The sequence below is a fragment of the Rhinoderma darwinii genome, assembly GCF_050947455.1.
Source record: "Rhinoderma darwinii isolate aRhiDar2 chromosome 5 unlocalized genomic scaffold, aRhiDar2.hap1 SUPER_5_unloc_42, whole genome shotgun sequence".
Lineage (NCBI taxonomy): Eukaryota > Metazoa > Chordata > Amphibia > Anura > Rhinodermatidae > Rhinoderma > Rhinoderma darwinii.
Window position 1 is genome coordinate 590,327 of NW_027461801.1, and position 19,502 is coordinate 609,828.

The 19,502-nt window shown below is 46.5% G+C and overlaps 10 non-coding genes across 10 annotated transcripts; all 10 read left to right on the top strand.

Moving 5' to 3' along the window:
- Positions 1-538: 538 nt before the first annotated feature.
- Positions 539-729, top strand: LOC142693320 (U2 spliceosomal RNA). The gene has a single exon (XR_012861675.1). It is a non-coding gene; the product is annotated as a U2 spliceosomal RNA (small nuclear RNA).
- Positions 730-2,021: 1,292 nt separating this feature from the next.
- On the top strand, positions 2,022-2,212 carry LOC142693321 (U2 spliceosomal RNA). Its single transcript, XR_012861676.1, has one exon. It is a non-coding gene; the product is annotated as a U2 spliceosomal RNA (small nuclear RNA).
- Positions 2,213-3,500: 1,288 nt separating this feature from the next.
- LOC142693322 (U2 spliceosomal RNA) lies at positions 3,501-3,691 on the top strand. Its single transcript, XR_012861677.1, has one exon. It is a non-coding gene; the product is annotated as a U2 spliceosomal RNA (small nuclear RNA).
- Positions 3,692-4,979: 1,288 nt separating this feature from the next.
- Positions 4,980-5,170, top strand: LOC142693324 (U2 spliceosomal RNA). The gene has a single exon (XR_012861678.1). It is a non-coding gene; the product is annotated as a U2 spliceosomal RNA (small nuclear RNA).
- Positions 5,171-6,466: 1,296 nt separating this feature from the next.
- Positions 6,467-6,657, top strand: LOC142693325 (U2 spliceosomal RNA). The gene has a single exon (XR_012861679.1). It is a non-coding gene; the product is annotated as a U2 spliceosomal RNA (small nuclear RNA).
- A 1,280-nt stretch (positions 6,658-7,937) lies between these two features.
- Positions 7,938-8,128, top strand: LOC142693326 (U2 spliceosomal RNA). Its single transcript, XR_012861680.1, has one exon. It is a non-coding gene; the product is annotated as a U2 spliceosomal RNA (small nuclear RNA).
- A 5,693-nt stretch (positions 8,129-13,821) lies between these two features.
- LOC142693327 (U2 spliceosomal RNA) lies at positions 13,822-14,012 on the top strand. Its single transcript, XR_012861681.1, has one exon. It is a non-coding gene; the product is annotated as a U2 spliceosomal RNA (small nuclear RNA).
- Positions 14,013-15,304: 1,292 nt separating this feature from the next.
- On the top strand, positions 15,305-15,495 carry LOC142693328 (U2 spliceosomal RNA). Its single transcript, XR_012861682.1, has one exon. It is a non-coding gene; the product is annotated as a U2 spliceosomal RNA (small nuclear RNA).
- Positions 15,496-16,795: 1,300 nt separating this feature from the next.
- On the top strand, positions 16,796-16,986 carry LOC142693330 (U2 spliceosomal RNA). The gene has a single exon (XR_012861684.1). It is a non-coding gene; the product is annotated as a U2 spliceosomal RNA (small nuclear RNA).
- A 1,288-nt stretch (positions 16,987-18,274) lies between these two features.
- LOC142693331 (U2 spliceosomal RNA) lies at positions 18,275-18,465 on the top strand. The gene has a single exon (XR_012861685.1). It is a non-coding gene; the product is annotated as a U2 spliceosomal RNA (small nuclear RNA).
- Positions 18,466-19,502: the final 1,037 nt, after the last annotated feature.

Genomic DNA, 19,502 nt, shown 5'->3' on the forward strand with positions numbered 1-19,502 from the left:
GTTGCCCTCTCAGGCAACACTGAGTGACTGACTGAGCCTCACCGTCTTATATAAAGTTCAGACGGAACTTTGCACGTGTCATAGTGGAGCCCTCAGGATTCCAGAGCCAGCTTTCTGACATCATAATGGGGCCTCAGAGATAAAAGCCTGGGCCCAGGCAGTGTTGGTCAGTGCTGCTCAGCAGGCAGCACTGGACTGGACTGGATTACAGCTGATACAAGGTGTGAAGGAACAAGGGGTGGCTGTGGGCATGCACTTGCTGCCGCTGCCAGTGTTTATCTGCATGGCAGCAGGGCATTTGGGCGTTGCCAGGAAGGCGTTTTTCTGTAGATTCCTCCTCTTTCAGCACTGCATTGTGGTGCAAGCAAAAGAAGCAAATCCTGTCTGGCTTCCTCTCCGGCCTTTATTCACCTCCCGTGTAGCTGTGAGTGTGTGAGCCTGCAGGGCCCCATGGAATTGCCTAGAAGTAGGCTGAATCGCTCCAAGGGCTGAACAGCAGTATCGGGCAGGCTCGGGCAACGCGCGGCCCGTTCGGGTTATCGCTTCTCGGCCTTTTGGCTAAGATCAAGTGTAGTATCTGTTCTTATCAGTTTAATATCTGATACGTCCCCTATCTGGGGACCATATATTAAATGGATTTTTAGAACAGGGAGATGGAAATAGAGCTTGCTCTGTCCACTCCACGCATTGACCTGGTATTGCAGTATTTCCAGGACCGGTGCACCCTTTCCTTATGTGTTGACTAAAAGCAGATTCCAAAAGTGTTTTTTGTCTTTGCTATTGTTTCTGTCTTTCTGAAGGGATCTCCCCTTTTAATCCCATTATTTCAACACCTGTTGGACAATGCATGAGTGATAATGAGCTCATTGATTAAATGCAATTAATGAATAGATTGCCACCTCTTGTTGTGTGTCGTCTGTGTTTCTGTGTTTCCGGCATTTCACATTGGAACACCTCATTCACCTTCCTTGTCTTCTCTCCGCCCTCCCTTTTAGGTAAGTTAAAGAGCTGCACCTGAGCCAGCCACTGATTGATTGATTGATTGATTGATTGATTGATTGATTGATTGATTGATTGATTGATGCAGCACAACAGTCAAATAGTGGAGTGGAGTAGGGGAACAGCAAACAGCCAATAAAGCAGCCCGCCCGCTCGCCTGCCCGCCACAATGGACCTACCTGTGTACACTAGATGGATGTGATGGAATGTACTGTTGTCCCTACATTTCAAGAAGAAGTAAGAATTGCAGTTGCAACAAAGCCTTGCTTGCCTACAAAGAGAGCAGCAATTTGGATTTGTTACTATGTTACCTAGAAGAATAACAAACTGTGCAAGGATGGAGGTTGTAGGAGCAAGGAGAAGTTGTCTGTAAAGTTGGTGGATGCCTATTTTCCATTTTGCAGTCCCTTGTCTCCCTCTTGTGGCCTCCTGGAGGCAACTAGCTGTGCAAAAAAAAGACAGCCTGGCGGCCGGCTGTTGCAGTGTTGCCCTCTCAGGCAACACTGAGTGACTGACTGAGCCTCACCGTCTTATATAAAGTTCAGACGGAACTTTGCACGTGTCATAGTGGAGCCCTCAGGATTCCAGAGCCAGCTTTCTGACATCATAATGGGGCCTCAGAGATAAAAGCCTGGGCCCAGGCAGTGTTGGTCAGTGCTGCTCAGCAGGCAGCACTGGACTGGACTGGATTACAGCTGATACAAGGTGTGAAGGAACAAGGGGTGGCTGTGGGCATGCACTTGCTGCCGCTGCCAGTGTTTATCTGCATGGCAGCAGGGCATTTGGGCGTTGCCAGGAAGGCGTTTTTATGTAGATTCCTCCTCTTTCAGCACTGCATTGTGGTGCAAGCAAAAGAAGCAAATCCTGTCTGGCTTCCTCTCCGGCCTTTATTCACCTCCCGTGTAGCTGTGAGTGTGTGAGCCTGCAGGGCCCCATGGAATTGCCTAGAAGTAGGCTGAATCGCTGCAAGGGCTGAACAGCAGTATCGGGCAGGCTCGGGCAACGCGCGGCCCGTTCGGGTTATCGCTTCTCGGCCTTTTGGCTAAGATCAAGTGTAGTATCTGTTCTTATCAGTTTAATATCTGATACGTCCCCTATCTGGGGACCATATATTAAATGGATTTTTAGAACAGGGAGATGGAAATAGAGCTTGCTCTGTCCACTCCACGCATTGACCTGGTATTGCAGTATTTCCAGGACCGGTGCACCCTTTCCTTATGTGTTGACTAAAAGCAGATTCCAAAAGTGTTTTTTGTCTTTGCTATTGTTTCTGTCTTTCTGAAGGGATCTCCCCTTTTAATCCCATTATTTCAACACCTGTTGGACAATGCATGAGTGATAATGAGCTCATTGATTAAATGCAATTAATGAATAGATTGCCACCTCTTGTTGTGTGTCGTCTGTGTTTCTGTGTTTCCGGCATTTCACATTGGAACACCTCATTCACCTTCCTTGTCTTCTCTCCGCCCTCCCTTTTAGGTAAGTTAAAGAGCTGCACCTGAGCCAGCCACTGATTGATTGATTGATTGATTGATTGATTGATTGATTGATTGATTGATTGATGCAGCACAACAGTCAAATAGTGGAGTGGAGTAGGGGAACAGCAAACAGCCAATAAAGCAGCCCGCCCGCTCGCCTGCCCGCCACAATGGACCTACCTGTGTACACTAGATGGATGTGATGGAATGTACTGTCGTCCCTACATTTCAAGAAGAAGTAAGAATTGCAGTTGCAACAAAGCCTTGCTTGCCTACAAAGAGAGCAGCAATTTGGATTTGTTACTATGTTACCTAGAAGAATAACAAACTGTGCAAGGATGGAGGTTGTAGGAGCAAGGAGAAGTTGTCTGTAAAGTTGGTGGATGCCTATTTTCCATTTTGCAGTCCCTTGTCTCCCTCTTGTGGCCTCCTGGAGGCAACTAGCTGTGCAAAAAAAAGACAGCCTGGCGGCCGGCTGTTGCAGTGTTGCCCTCTCAGGCAACACTGAGTGACTGACTGAGCCTCACCGTCTTATATAAAGTTCAGACGGAACTTTGCACGTGTCATAGTGGAGCCCTCAGGATTCCAGAGCCAGCTTTCTGACATCATAATGGGGCCTCAGAGATAAAAGCCTGGGCCCAGGCAGTGTTGGTCAGTGCTGCTCAGCAGGCAGCACTGGACTGGACTGGATTACAGCTGATACAAGGTGTGAAGGAACAAGGGGTGGCTGTGGGCATGCACTTGCTGCCGCTGCCAGTGTTTATCTGCATGGCAGCAGGGCATTTGGGCGTTGCCAGGAAGGCGTTTTTATGTAGATTCCTCCTCTTTCAGCACTGCATTGTGGTGCAAGCAAAAGAAGCAAATCCTGTCTGGCTTCCTCTCTGGCCTTTATTCACCTCCCGTGTAGCTGTGAGTGTGTGAGCCTGCAGGGCCCCATGGAATTGCCTAGAAGTAGGCTGAATCGCTGCAAGGGCTGAACAGCAGTATCGGGCAGGCTCGGGCAACGCGCGGCCCGTTCGGGTTATCGCTTCTCGGCCTTTTGGCTAAGATCAAGTGTAGTATCTGTTCTTATCAGTTTAATATCTGATACGTCCCCTATCTGGGGACCATATATTAAATGGATTTTTAGAACAGGGAGATGGAAATAGAGCTTGCTCTGTCCACTCCACGCATTGACCTGGTATTGCAGTATTTCCAGGACCGGTGCACCCTTTCCTTATGTGTTGACTAAAAGCAGATTCCAAAAGTGTTTTTTGTCTTTGCTATTGTTTCTGTCTTTCTGAAGGGTTCTCCCCTTTTAATCCCATTATTTCAACACCTGTTGGACAATGCATGAGTGATAATGAGCTCATTGATTAAATGCAATTAATGAATAGATTGCCACCTCTTGTTGTGTGTCGTCTGTGTTTCTGTGTTTCCGGCATTTCACATTGGAACACCTCATTCACCTTCCTTGTCTTCTCTCCGCCCTCCCTTTTAGGTAAGTTAAAGAGCTGCACCTGAGCCAGCCACTGATTGATTGATTGATTGATTGATTGATTGATTGATTGATTGATTGATTGATGCAGCACAACAGTCAAATAGTGGAGTGGAGTAGGGGAACAGCAAACAGCCAATAAAGCAGCCCGCCCGCTCGCCTGCCCGCCACAATGGACCTACCTGTGTACACTAGATGGATGTGATGGAATGTACTGTCGTCCCTACATTTCAAGAAGAAGTAAGAATTGCAGTTGCAACAAAGCCTTGCTTGCCTACAAAGAGAGCAGCAATTTGGATTTGTTACTATGTTACCTAGAAGAATAACAAACTGTGCAAGGATGGAGGTTGTAGGAGCAAGGAGAAGTTGTCTGTAAAGTTGGTGGATGCCTATTTTCCATTTTGCAGTCCCTTGTCTCCCTCTTGTGGCCTCCTGGAGGCAACTAGCTGTGCAAAAAAAAGACAGCCTGGCGGCCGGCTGTTGCAGTGTTGCCCTCTCGGGCAACACTGAGTGACTGACTGAGCCTCACCGTCTTATATAAAGTTCAGACGGAACTTTGCACGTGTCATAGTGGAGCCCTCAGGATTCCAGAGCCAGCTTTCTGACATCATAATGGGGCCTCAGAGATAAAAGCCTGGGCCCAGGCAGTGTTGGTCAGTGCTGCTCAGCAGGCAGCACTGGACTGGACTGGATTACAGCTGATACAAGGTGTGAAGGAACAAGGGGTGGCTGTGGGCATGCACTTGCTGCCGCTGCCAGTGTTTATCTGCATGGCAGCAGGGCATTTGGGCGTTGCCAGGAAGGCGTTTTTATGTAGATTCCTCCTCTTTCAGCACTGCATTGTGGTGCAAGCAAAAGAAGCAAATCCTGTCTGGCTTCCTCTCCGGCCTTTATTCACCTCCCGTGTAGCTGTGAGTGTGTGAGCCTGCAGGGCCCCATGGAATTGCCTAGAAGTAGGCTGAATCGCTGCAAGGGCTGAACAGCAGTATCGGGCAGGCTCGGGCAACGCGCGGCCCGTTCGGGTTATCGCTTCTCGGCCTTTTGGCTAAGATCAAGTGTAGTATCTGTTCTTATCAGTTTAATATCTGATACGTCCCCTATCTGGGGACCATATATTAAATGGATTTTTAGAACAGGGAGATGGAAATAGAGCTTGCTCTGTCCACTCCACGCATTGACCTGGTATTGCAGTATTTCCAGGACCGGTGCACCCTTTCCTTATGTGTTGACTAAAAGCAGATTCCAAAAGTGTTTTTTGTCTTTGCTATTGTTTCTGTCTTTCTGAAGGGATCTCCCCTTTTAATCCCATTATTTCAACACCTGTTGGACAATGCATGAGTGATAATGAGCTCATTGATTAAATGCAATTAATGAATAGATTGCCACCTCTTGTTGTGTGTCGTCTGTGTTTCTGTGTTTCCGGCATTTCACATTGGAACACCTCATTCACCTTCCTTGTCTTCTCTCCGCCCTCCCTTTTAGGTAAGTTAAAGAGCTGCACCTGAGCCAGCCACTGATTGATTGATTGATTGATTGATTGATTGATTGATTGATTGATTGATTGATTGATTGATGCAGCACAACAGTCAAATAGTGGAGTGGAGTAGGGGAACAGCAAACAGCCAATAAAGCAGCCCGCCCGCTCGCCTGCCCGCCACAATGGACCTACCTGTGTACACTAGATGGATGTGATGGAATGTACTGTCGTCCCTACATTTCAAGAAGAAGTAAGAATTGCAGTTGCAACAAAGCCTTGCTTGCCTACAAAGAGAGCAGCAATTTGGATTTGTTACTATGTTACCTAGAAGAATAACAAACTGTGCAAGGATGGAGGTTGTAGGAGCAAGGAGAAGTTGTCTGTAAAGTTGGTGGATGCCTATTTTCCATTTTGCAGTCCCTTGTCTCCCTCTTGTGGCCTCCTGGAGGCAACTAGCTGTGCAAAAAAAAGACAGCCTGGCGGCCGGCTGTTGCAGTGTTGCCCTCTCAGGCAACACTGAGTGACTGACTGAGCCTCACCGTCTTATATAAAGTTCAGACGGAACTTTGCACGTGTCATAGTGGAGCCCTCAGGATTCCAGAGCCAGCTTTCTGACATCATAATGGGGCCTCAGAGATAAAAGCCTGGGCCCAGGCAGTGTTGGTCAGTGCTGCTCAGCAGGCAGCACTGGACTGGACTGGATTACAGCTGATACAAGGTGTGAAGGAACAAGGGGTGGCTGTGGGCATGCACTTGCTGCCGCTGCCAGTGTTTATCTGCATGGCAGCAGGGCATTTGGGCGTTGCCAGGAAGGCGTTTTTATGTAGATTCCTCCTCTTTCAGCACTGCATTGTGGTGCAAGCAAAAGAAGCAAATCCTGTCTGGCTTCCTCTCCGGCCTTTATTCACCTCCCGTGTAGCTGTGAGTGTGTGAGCCTGCAGGGCCCCATGGAATTGCCTAGAAGTAGGCTGAATCGCTGCAAGGGCTGAACAGCAGTATCGGGCAGGCTCGGGCAACGCGCGGCCCGTTCGGGTTATCGCTTCTCGGCCTTTTGGCTAAGATCAAGTGTAGTATCTGTTCTTATCAGTTTAATATCTGATACGTCCCCTATCTGGGGACCATATATTAAATGGATTTTTAGAACAGGGAGATGGAAATAGAGCTTGCTCTGTCCACTCCACGCATTGACCTGGTATTGCAGTATTTCCAGGACCGGTGCACCCTTTCCTTATGTGTTGACTAAAAGCAGATTCCAAAAGTGTTTTTTGTCTTTGCTATTGTTTCTGTCTTTCTGAAGGGATCTCCCCTTTTAATCCCATTATTTCAACACCTGTTGGACAATGCATGAGTGATAATGAGCTCATTGATTAAATGCAATTAATGAATAGATTGCCACCTCTTGTTGTGTGTCGTCTGTGTTTCTGTGTTTCCGGCATTTCACATTGGAACACCTCATTCACCTTCCTTGTCTTCTCTCTGCCCTCCCTTTTAGGTAAGTTAAAGAGCTGCACCTGAGCCAGCCACTGATTGATTGATTGATTGATTGATTGATTGATTGATTGATTGATGCAGCACAACAGTCAAATAGTGGAGTGGAGTAGGGGAACAGCAAACAGCCAATAAAGCAGCCCGCCCGCTCGCCTGCCCGCCACAATGGACCTACCTGTGTACACTAGATGGATGTGATGGAATGTACTGTCGTCCCTACATTTCAAGAAGAAGTAAGAATTGCAGTTGCAACAAAGCCTTGCTTGCCTACAAAGAGAGCAGCAATTTGGATTTGTTACTATGTTACCTAGAAGAATAACAAACTGTGCAAGGATGGAGGTTGTAGGAGCAAGGAGAAGTTGTCTGTAAAGTTGGTGGATGCCTATTTTCCATTTTGCAGTCCCTTGTCTCCCTCTTGTGGCCTCCTGGAGGCAACTAGCTGTGCAAAATAAAGACAGCCTGGCGGCCGGCTGTTGCAGTGTTGCCCTCTCAGGCAACACTGAGTGACTGACTGAGCCTCACCGTCTTATATAAAGTTCAGACGGAACTTTGCACGTGTCATAGTGGAGCCCTCAGGATTCCAGAGCCAGCTTTCTGACATCATAATGGGGCCTCAGAGATAAAAGCCTGGGCCCAGGCAGTGTTGGTCAGTGCTGCTCAGCAGGCAGCACTGGACTGGACTGGATTACAGCTGATACAAGGTGTGAAGGAACAAGGGGTGGCTGTGGGCATGCACTTGCTGCCGCTGCCAGTGTTTATCTGCATGGCAGCAGGGCATTTGGGCGTTGCCAGGAAGGCGTTTTTATGTAGATTCCTCCTCTTTCAGCACTGCATTGTGGTGCAAGCAAAAGAAGCAAATCCTGTCTGGCTTCCTCTCCGGCCTTTATTCACCTCCCGTGTAGCTGTGAGTGTGTGAGCCTGCAGGGCCCCATGGAATTGCCTAGAAGTAGGCTGAATCGCTGCAAGGGCTGAACAGCAGTATCGGGCAGGCTCGGGCAACGCGCGGCCCGTTCGGGTTATCGCTTCTCGGCCTTTTGGCTAAGATCAAGTGTAGTATCTGTTCTTATCAGTTTAATATCTGATACGTCCCCTATCTGGGGACCATATATTAAATGGATTTTTAGAACAGGGAGATGGAAATAGAGCTTGCTCTGTCCACTCCACGCATTGACCTGGTATTGCAGTATTTCCAGGACCGGTGCACCCTTTCCTTATGTGTTGACTAAAAGCAGATTCCAAAAGTGTTTTTTGCCTTTGCTATTGTTTCTGTCTTTCTGAAGGGATCTCCCCTTTTAATCCCATTATTTCAACACCTGTTGGACAATGCATGAGTGATAATGAGCTCATTGATTAAATGCAATTAATGAATAGATTGCCACCTCTTGTTGTGTGTCGTCTGTGTTTCTGTGTTTCCGGCATTTCACATTGGAACACCTCATTCACCTTCCTTGTCTTCTCTCCGCCCTCCCTTTTAGGTAAGTTAACCCCTTCCCGCTCCTTGACGTACTATTACGTCATGGCAGCTGTATCGTTCGCGCTCCATGCCGTAATAGTACGTCTCGGGAGTAACGGCCGTTTCGGCCGTCCTCCCGACACATACAGGAGCTGTGACGCTGCTGTCTTGTTCAGCAGCTGTCACAGCTCCTACAGCGGGGACCGATCGCTGTGTCCCCGCTGATTAACCCCTTAAAAGCCGCGTTCTATAGAGATCGCGGCTTTTTAGGGGTTAAGCTGCCATCGCCGGCCTGCTACGCGATAGCGGCCGGCGATGGTGACTATGGCAACCGGACACCAAACAATGGCGTCCGGCTATGCCATAGACGGAAGCCTAGTGGGTCCTGACAACGTCAGGACCCACTATGCTTGCTGTCAGTGAGTAGCTGACAGTTCTAATACACTGCACTACGCATGTAGTGCAGTGTATTAGAATAGCGATCAGGGCCTCCTGCCCTCAAGTCCCCTAGTGGGACAAAGTAATAAAGTAAAAAAAAAGTTAAAAAAAGATGTGTAAAAATAAGAAAATAAAAGTTTTAAAAGTAATAAAAGTAAAAGTTCCACTTTTTCCCTTATCAGTCCTTTATTATTAATAAAAATATATAAACAAATAAATAAACTATACATAATTGGTATCGCCGCGTCCGTAACGGCCTGAACTACAAAATTATTTTGTTATTTATCCCGCACGGTGAACGCCGTAAAAAAAAATATTAATAAACCGTACCACAATCACAATTGTTTGGTCACTTCACCTCCCAAAAAATGGAATAAAAAGAGATCAAAAAGTCGCATGTACCTAAAAATGGTACTGATGGAAAATGCAGTTCGTTACGCAAAAAATAAGTCCTCGCACGGCTTTATTGATTGAAAAATAAAAACGTTCTGGCTCTTAGAATAAGGCAACACAAAAAGTGAATGATTGTTTACAAAACGTATTTTATTGTGCAAACGCCATAAGACATAAAAAAAAACTATAAACATCTGGTATCGCCGTGATCGTATCGCCCCGCAGAATAAAGTGAATATTTTATTTATAGCGCACGGTGAACGCTGTAAAAAAGAAAGAATAAAAAAACAATAGTAGAATTGCTGTTTATTAGTCACCACGCCACCTAAAAATGGAATAAAAACTGATCAAAAAGCCGCATGCACCCCATGAAAACTACAATGGATTCCTCAAGGGGTCTAGTTTCCAAATTGGGGTCACTTTTGGGGGGTTTCCAATGTTTTGGCACCACAAGACCTCTTCAAACCGGACATGGTGCCTAATAAAAAAGAGGGCTCAAAATCCTCTAGGTGCTCCTTTGCTTCGGAGGCCGGTGCTTCAGTCCATTACCGCCCGAGGGCAACATGTGGGATATTTCTCAAAACTGCAGAATCTGGGCAATAAGTATTGAGTTGCGTTTCTCTGATAAATCCTTTTGTGTTATAAAAAACAATGGTATAAAAAGAGTAAATTTCACCTCTACTTTGCTCTAAATTTCTGTGAAACACCTAAAGGGTTCATAAACTTTCTAAATGCTGTTGTGAATACTTTGAGGGGTCTAGTTTCTAAAATGGGGTGTTTGATAGGGGTTTCTAATATATGGGCCCCTCAAAGCAACTTCAGAAATGAACTGGAACCTAAAAAAATAAATAAATGAGGCAATACTTCGCTTCTTACATTATACTGATAATGAGCCGTGCCCACCCCGAGATGACCCCAGTTTTGACCGTTTGTATAAACGGAGACCCCTATTAGACCGTTCCAGTGCCCGGTTTTCCCAAGCATACACCCCCGAGAAGTGTTTTTCTATTGATGAGTCCCTGGTACATTTTAAAGGGAGGGTTCAATTCCGCCAGTACCTGCCAGGTAAGAGGGCAAGGTATGGCGTGAAGATGTATAAGCTGTGCGAGAGTGCATCAGGGTATACCTACAGGTTTAGGATATATGAAGGAAAGGCCACCCCCAAACCAGACTGCATCCTGGACTACAATAGGTACATGGGAGGGATGGACTTGTCAAATCAAGTCCTGAAGCCCTACAGCGCCATTCGGTGTGGTATAAGAAGCTGGCCGGGCACATCATACAGATGGCTTTGTACAATGCGTATGTGCTACGTCGATGTGCAGGCCAGAGGGGAACTTTCCTGGAATTTCAAGATCTAATCTTTAGGGACCAGGAAGGGGGGGCACCCAGTACTTCTGGAAGCGAGGCCACACGCATCGTACCAGGGCAACACTTTCCAGGAGAAGGTCCCCAAACCGGTGGAAAGGGAAAGAGTCAAAAGAGGTGCAGAGTCTGCTATAAGAGGGGGATAAGGAAGAACACAATATACCAATGTGACACGTGTCCCGAAAAACCAGGGCTCTGTATAAAAGATTGTTTTAAAATGTATCATACATCCCTTGATTTTTAATTTACCCTGATGCACTCCGCACAGCTTACCCCCCTCATCTTTCCCTTCTGAGCCCTGCCGTATGCCCAGGCAGCTGATAACAGCCACATGTAGGGTATTGCCGTACCCAGGAGAACCCACATTACAATTTAAGGGGTGTATATCTCCGGTGGCGCATGCTGGGCACACTATATTGGACACTGAAATGGCATATACATATATAAAATTGCAAATCTCACACTGCACCATCTGCTGCGCATTATCTTTTACACAGTACCTGTGGGGTCAAAATTCTCACTACACCTCTAGATGAATGTCTTAAGGGGTGTAGTTTTTAAAATGGGGTCACTTCTCGGGGGTTTCAACTGTACTGGTACCTCAGGGGCTTCTGCACACATGACTTAGCACCAGAAAAGCTCCAGTAGGCCAAATGGTGGTCCTTTCCTTCTGAGCCCTCCCATGGGCCCAAAGGGCAGTTTATCACCACAAATGGGGTATTGCCGCACTAAGGACAAATTGGGCAACAAAATGGGGTATGTTGTTCCTTGTGAAAATAAGAAATTTTGATCAAAAATGACATCTTATTGGAAAAAATATCATTTTTTTCATTTCACAGCCCAATTCAAATAGGTGCTGTGAAAAACCTGTGCGGTCAAAATGATAAAAAAAACCATAAATGAATTCCTTGAGGGGTGTAGTTTCCAAAATGGGGTCACTTCTGGTGGGTTTCCATTGCTTTGATACCTCTGGGGCTCTGCAAATGCGACATGGCACCCGAAAACCAATCCAGCAAAATCTGGACTCCAACAAACACATAGCGCTCCTTTCCTTCTGAGCCCTCCCATGGGCCCAAACGGCAGTTTATCACCACAAATGGGGTATTGCCGCACTAAGGACAAATTGGGCAACAAAATGGGGTAGTTGTTCCCTGTGAAAATAAGAAAATTTGATCAAAAATGACATTTTATTGGAAAAAATATCATTTTTTTCATTTCACAGCCCAATTCAAATAGGTGCTATGAAAAAACTGTGCGGTCAAAATGATAACAAAAACCATAAATGAATTCCTTGAGGGGTGTAATTTCCAAAATGGGGTCACTTCTGGTGGGTTTCCATTGTTTTGATACCTCAACGCCTCTTCAAACCTGGCATGCTGCCTAAAATATATTCTAATAAAAAAGAGCCCTCAAAATGCACTAGGTGCTTCTTTGCTTCTAGGGCTTGTGTTTTAGTCCACGAGCGCAGTAGGGCCACATGTGGGGCATTTCTAAAAACTGCAGAATCTGGACAATACATATTTAGTAGTGTTTCTCTGGTAAAACCTTCTCTGTTACTAAAAAAAAATTGAATAAAATTGAAATTCAGCAGAAAAAATGAAATTTGCAAATTTCATTTCCACTTTGCTTTAATTCCTGTGAAATGCCTGAAGGGTTAAAAAACTTTCTATATGCTGTTTTGAATACTTTGAGGGGTCTAGTTTTTAAAATGGGGTGTTTTATGGGGGTTTCTAATACATAGGCCCCTCAAATCCACTTCAGAACTGAACTGGCACCTTCAAAAAAAGGCTTTTGAAATTTTCTTAAGAATATGAGAAATTGCTGTTTATGTTCTAAGCCTTGTAACGTCCAAGAAAAATAAAATAATGTTCAAAAAACGATGCCAATCTAAAGTAGACATATGGGAAATGTGAACTAGTAACTATTTTGGGTGGTATAACCGTCTGTTTTTCAAGCAGATGCATTTAAATTCTGAAAAATGCTTTTTTTTGTAAATTTTCTCTAAATTTTGCAATTTTTCACAAATAAAGACTGAATATATCGACCAAATTTTACCACGAACATGAAGCCCAAAGTGTCACGAGAAAACAATCTCAGAATCGCTTGGATAGGTTTAAGCATTCCGACGTTATTACCACATAAAGTGAAATATGTCAGATTTGAAAAATGGGCTCTGAGCCTTAAGGCCCAAACTAGGCTGCGTCCTTAAGGGGTTAAAGAGCTGCACCTGAGCCAGCCACTGATTGATTGATTGATTGATTGATTGATTGATTGATTGATTGATTGATTGATTGATTGATTGATTGATTGATGCAGCACAACAGTCAAATAGTGGAGTGGAGTAGGGGAACAGCAAACAGCCAATAAAGCAGCCCGCCCGCTCGCCTGCCCGCCACAATGGACCTACCTGTGTACACTAGATGGATGTGATGGAATGTACTGTCGTCCCTACATTTCAAGAAGAAGTAAGAATTGCAGTTGCAACAAAGCCTTGCTTGCCTACAAAGAGAGCAGCAATTTGGATTTGTTACTATGTTACCTAGAAGAATAACAAACTGTGCAAGGATGGAGGTTGTAGGAGCAAGGAGAAGTTGTCTGTAAAGTTGGTGGATGCCTATTTTCCATTTTGCAGTCCCTTGTCTCCCTCTTGTGGCCTCCTGGAGGCAACTAGCTGTGCAAAAAAAAGACAGCCTGGCGGCCGGCTGTTGCAGTGTTGCCCTCTCAGGCAACACTGAGTGACTGACTGAGCCTCACCGTCTTATATAAAGTTCAGACGGAACTTTGCACGTGTCATAGTGGAGCCCTCAGGATTCCAGAGCCAGCTTTCTGACATCATAATGGGGCCTCAGAGATAAAAGCCTGGGCCCAGGCAGTGTTGGTCAGTGCTGCTCAGCAGGCAGCACTGGACTGGACTGGATTACAGCTGATACAAGGTGTGAAGGAACAAGGGGTGGCTGTGGGCATGCACTTGCTGCCGCTGCCAGTGTTTATCTGCATGGCAGCAGGGCATTTGGGCGTTGCCAGGAAGGCGTTTTTATGTAGATTCCTCCTCTTTCAGCACTGCATTGTGGTGCAAGCAAAAGAAGCAAATCCTGTCTGGCTTCCTCTCCGGCCTTTATTCACCTCCCGTGTAGCTGTGAGTGTGTGAGCCTGCAGGGCCCCATGGAATTGCCTAGAAGTAGGCTGAATCGCTGCAAGGGCTGAACAGCAGTATCGGGCAGGCTCGGGCAACGCGCGGCCCGTTCGGGTTATCGCTTCTCGGCCTTTTGGCTAAGATCAAGTGTAGTATCTGTTCTTATCAGTTTAATATCTGATACGTCCCCTATCTGGGGACCATATATTAAATGGATTTTTAGAACAGGGAGATGGAAATAGAGCTTGCTCTGTCCACTCCACGCATTGACCTGGTATTGCAGTATTTCCAGGACCGGTGCACCCTTTCCTTATGTGTTGACTAAAAGCAGATTCCAAAAGTGTTTTTTGTCTTTGCTATTGTTTCTGTCTTTCTGAAGGGATCTCCCCTTTTAATCCCATTATTTCAACACCTGTTGGACAATGCATGAGTGATAATGAGCTCATTGATTAAATGCAATTAATGAATAGATTGCCACCTCTTGTTGTGTGTCGTCTGTGTTTCTGTGTTTCCGGCATTTCACATTGGAACACCTCATTCACCTTCCTTGTCTTCTCTCCGCCCTCCCTTTTAGGTAAGTTAAAGAGCTGCACCTGAGCCAGCCACTGATTGATTGATTGATTGATTGATTGATTGATTGATTGATTGATTGATTGATTGATGCAGCACAACAGTCAAATAGTGGAGTGGAGTAGGGGAACAGCAAACAGCCAATAAAGCAGCCCGCCCGCTCGCCTGCCCGCCACAATGGACCTACCTGTGTACACTAGATGGATGTGATGGAATGTACTGTCGTCCCTACATTTCAAGAAGAAGTAAGAATTGCAGTTGCAACAAAGCCTTGCTTGCCTACAAAGAGAGCAGCAATTTGGATTTGTTACTATGTTACCTAGAAGAATAACAAACTGTGCAAGGATGGAGGTTGTAGGAGCAAGGAGAAGTTGTCTGTAAAGTTGGTGGATGCCTATTTTCCATTTTGCAGTCCCTTGTCTCCCTCTTGTGGCCTCCTGGAGGCAACTAGCTGTGCAAAAAAAAGACAGCCTGGCGGCCGGCTGTTGCAGTGTTGCCCTCTCAGGCAACACTGAGTGACTGACTGAGCCTCACCGTCTTATATAAAGTTCAGACGGAACTTTGCACGTGTCATAGTGGAGCCCTCAGGATTCCAGAGCCAGCTTTCTGACATCATAATGGGGCCTCAGAGATAAAAGCCTGGGCCCAGGCAGTGTTGGTCAGTGCTGCTCAGCAGGCAGCACTGGACTGGACTGGATTACAGCTGATACAAGGTGTGAAGGAACAAGGGGTGGCTGTGGGCATGCACTTGCTGCCGCTGCCAGTGTTTATCTGCATGGCAGCAGGGCATTTGGGCGTTGCCAGGAAGGCGTTTTTATGTAGATTCCTCCTCTTTCAGCACTGCATTGTGGTGCAAGCAAAAGAAGCAAATCCTGTCTGGCTTCCTCTCCGGCCTTTATTCACCTCCCGTGTAGCTGTGAGTGTGTGAGCCTGCAGGGCCCCATGGAATTGCCTAGAAGTAGGCTGAATCGCTGCAAGGGCTGAACAGCAGTATCGGGCAGGCTCGGGCAACGCGCGGCCCGTTCGGGTTATCGCTTCTCGGCCTTTTGGCTAAGATCAAGTGTAGTATCTGTTCTTATCAGTTTAATATCTGATACGTCCCCTATCTGGGGACCATATATTAAATGGATTTTTAGAACAGGGAGATGGAAATAGAGCTTGCTCTGTCCACTCCACGCATTGACCTGGTATTGCAGTATTTCCAGGACCGGTGCACCCTTTCCTTATGTGTTGACTAAAAGCAGATTCCAAAAGTGTTTTTTGTCTTTGCTATTGTTTCTGTCTTTCTGAAGGGATCTCCCCTTTTAATCCCATTATTTCAACACCTGTTGGACAATGCATGAGTGATAATGAGCTCATTGATTAAATGCAATTAATGAATAGATTGCCACCTCTTGTTGTGTGTCGTCTGTGTTTCTGTGTTTCCGGCATTTCACATTGGAACACCTCATTCACCTTCCTTGTCTTCTCTCCGCCCTCCCTTTTAGGTAAGTTAAAGAGCTGCACCTGAGCCAGCCACTGATTGATTGATTGATTGATTGATTGATTGATTGATTGATTGATTGATTGATTGATTGATTGATGCAGCACAACAGTCAAATAGTGGAGTGGAGTAGGGGAACAGCAAACAGCCAATAAAGCAGCCCGCCCGCTCGCCTGCCCGCCACAATGGACCTACCTGTGTACACTAGATGGATGTGATGGAATGTACTGTCGTCCCTACATTTCAAGAAGAAGTAAGAATTGCAGTTGCAACAAAGCCTTGCTTGCCTACAAAGAGAGCAGCAATTTGGATTTGTTACTATGTTACCTAGAAGAATAACAAACTGTGCAAGGATGGAGGTTGTAGGAGCAAGGAGAAGTTGTCTGTAAAGTTGGTGGATGCCTATTTTCCATTTTGCAGTCCCTTGTCTCCCTCCTGTGGCCTCCTGGAGGCAACTAGCTGTGCAAAAAAAAGACAGCCTGGCGGCCGGCTGTTGCAGTGTTGCCCTCTCAGGCAACACTGAGTGACTGACTGAGCCTCACCGTCTTATATAAAGTTCAGACGGAACTTTGCACGTGTCATAGTGGAGCCCTCAGGATTCCAGAGCCAGCTTTCTGACATCATAATGGGGCCTCAGAGATAAAAGCCTGGGCCCAGGCAGTGTTGGTCAGTGCTGCTCAGCAGGCAGCACTGGACTGGACTGGATTACAGCTGATACAAGGTGTGAAGGAACAAGGGGTGGCTGTGGGCATGCACTTGCTGCCGCTGCCAGTGTTTATCTGCATGGCAGCAGGGCATTTGGGCGTTGCCAGGAAGGCGTTTTTATGTAGATTCCTCCTCTTTCAGCACTGCATTGTGGTGCAAGCAAAAGAAGCAAATCCTGTCTGGCTTCCTCTCCGGCCTTTATTCACCTCCCGTGTAGCTGTGAGTGTGTGAGCCTGCAGGGCCCCATGGAATTGCCTAGAAGTAGGCTGAATCGCTGCAAGGGCTGAACAGCAGTATCGGGCAGGCTCGGGCAACGCGCGGCCCGTTCGGGTTATCGCTTCTCGGCCTTTTGGCTAAGATCAAGTGTAGTATCTGTTCTTATCAGTTTAATATCTGATACGTCCCCTATCTGGGGACCATATATTAAATGGATTTTTAGAACAGGGAGATGGAAATAGAGCTTGCTCTGTCCACTCCACGCATTGACCTGGTATTGCAGTATTTCCAGGACCGGTGCACCCTTTCCTTATGTGTTGACTAAAAGCAGATTCCAAAAGTGTTTTTTGTCTTTGCTATTGTTTCTGTCTTTCTGAAGGGATCTCCCCTTTTAATCCCATTATTTCAACACCTGTTGGACAATGCATGAGTGATAATGAGCTCATTGATTAAATGCAATTAATGAATAGATTGCCACCTCTTGTTGTGTGTCGTCTGTGTTTCTGTGTTTCCGGCATTTCACATTGGAACACCTCATTCACCTTCCTTGTCTTCTCTCCGCCCTCCCTTTTAGGTAAGTTAAAGAGCTGCACCTGAGCCAGCCACTGATTGATTGATTGATTGATTGATTGATTGATTGATTGATTGATTGATTGATGCAGCACAACAGTCAAATAGTGGAGTGGAGTAGGGGAACAGCAAACAGCCAATAAAGCAGCCCGCCCGCTCGCCTGCCCGCCACAATGGACCTACCTGTGTACACTAGATGGATGTGATGGAATGTACTGTCGTCCCTACATTTCAAGAAGAAGTAAGAATTGCAGTTGCAACAAAGCCTTGCTTGCCTACAAAGAGAGCAGCAATTTGGATTTGTTACTATGTTACCTAGAAGAATAACAAACTGTGCAAGGATGGAGGTTGTAGGAGCAAGGAGAAGTTGTCTGTAAAGTTGGTGGATGCCTATTTTCCATTTTGCAGTCCCTTGTCTCCCTCTTGTGGCCTCCTGGAGGCAACTAGCTGTGCAAAAAAAAGACAGCCTGGCGGCCGGCTGTTGCAGTGTTGCCCTCTCAGGCAACACTGAGTGACTGACTGAGCCTCACCGTCTTATATAAAGTTCAGACGGAACTTTGCACGTGTCATAGTGGAGCCCTCAGGATTCCAGAGCCAGCTTTCTGACATCATAATGGGGCCTCAGAGATAAAAGCCTGGGCCCAGGCAGTGTTGGTCAGTGCTGCTCAGCAGGCAGCACTGGACTGGACTGGATTACAGCTGATACAAGGTGTGAAGGAACAAGGGGTGGCTGTGGGCATGCACTTGCTGCCGCTGCCAGTGTTTATCTGCATGGCAGCAGGGCATTTGGGCGTTGCCAGGAAGGCGTTTTTATGTAGATTCCTCCTCTTTCAGCACTGCATTGTGGTGCAAGCAAAAGAAGCAAATCCTGTCTGGCTTCCTCTCTGGCCTTTATTCACCTCCCGTGTAGCTGTGAGTGTGTGAGCCTGCAGGGCCCCATGGAATTGCCTAGAAGTAGGCTGAATCGCTGCAAGGGCTGAACAGCAGTATCGGGCAGGCTCGGGCAACGCGCGGCCCGTTCGGGTTATCGCTTCTCGGCCTTTTGGCTAAGATCAAGTGTAGTATCTGTTCTTATCAGTTTAATATCTGATACGTCCCCTATCTGGGGACCATATATTAAATGGATTTTTAGAACAGGGAGATGGAAATAGAGCTTGCTCTGTCCACTCCACGCATTGACCTGGTATTGCAGTATTTCCAGGACCGGTGCACCCTTTCCTTATGTGTTGACTAAAAGCAGATTCCAAAAGTGTTTTTTGTCTTTGCTATTGTTTCTGTCTTTCTGAAGGGTTCTCCCCTTTTAATCCCATTATTTCAACACCTGTTGGACAATGCATGAGTGATAATGAGCTCATTGATTAAATGCAATTAATGAATAGATTGCCACCTCTTGTTGTGTGTCGTCTGTGTTTCTGTGTTTCCGGCATTTCACATTGGAACACCTCATTCACCTTCCTTGTCTTCTCTCCGCCCTCCCTTTTAGGTAAGTTAAAGAGCTGCACCTGAGCCAGCCACTGATTGATTGATTGATTGATTGATTGATTGATTGATTGATTGATTGATTGATTGATTGATGCAGCACAACAGTCAAATAGTGGAGTGGAGTAGGGGAACAGCAAACAGCCAATAAAGCAGCCCGCCCGCTCGCCTGCCCGCCACAATGGACCTACCTGTGTACACTAGATGGATGTGATGGAATGTACTGTCGTCCCTACATTTCAAGAAGAAGTAAGAATTGCAGTTGCAACAAAGCCTTGCTTGCCTACAAACAGAGCAGCAATTTGGATTTGTTACTATGTTACCTAGAAGAATAACAAACTGTGCAAGGATGGAGGTTGTAGGAGCAAGGAGAAGTTGTCTGTAAAGTTGGTGGATGCCTATTTTCCATTTTGCAGTCCCTTGTCTCCCTCTTGTGGCCTCCTGGAGGCAACTAGCTGTGCAAAAAAAAGACAGCCTGGCGGCCGGCTGTTGCAGTGTTGCCCTCTCAGGCAACACTGAGTGACTGACTGAGCCTCACCGTCTTATATAAAGTTCAGACGGAACTTTGCACGTGTCATAGTGGAGCCCTCAGGATTCCAGAGCCAGCTTTCTGACATCATAATGGGGCCTCAGAGATAAAAGCCTGGGCCCAGGCAGTGTTGGTCAGTGCTGCTCAGCAGGCAGCACTGGACTGGACTGGATTACAGCTGATACAAGGTGTGAAGGAACAAGGGGTGGCTGTGGGCATGCACTTGCTGCCGCTGCCAGTGTTTAT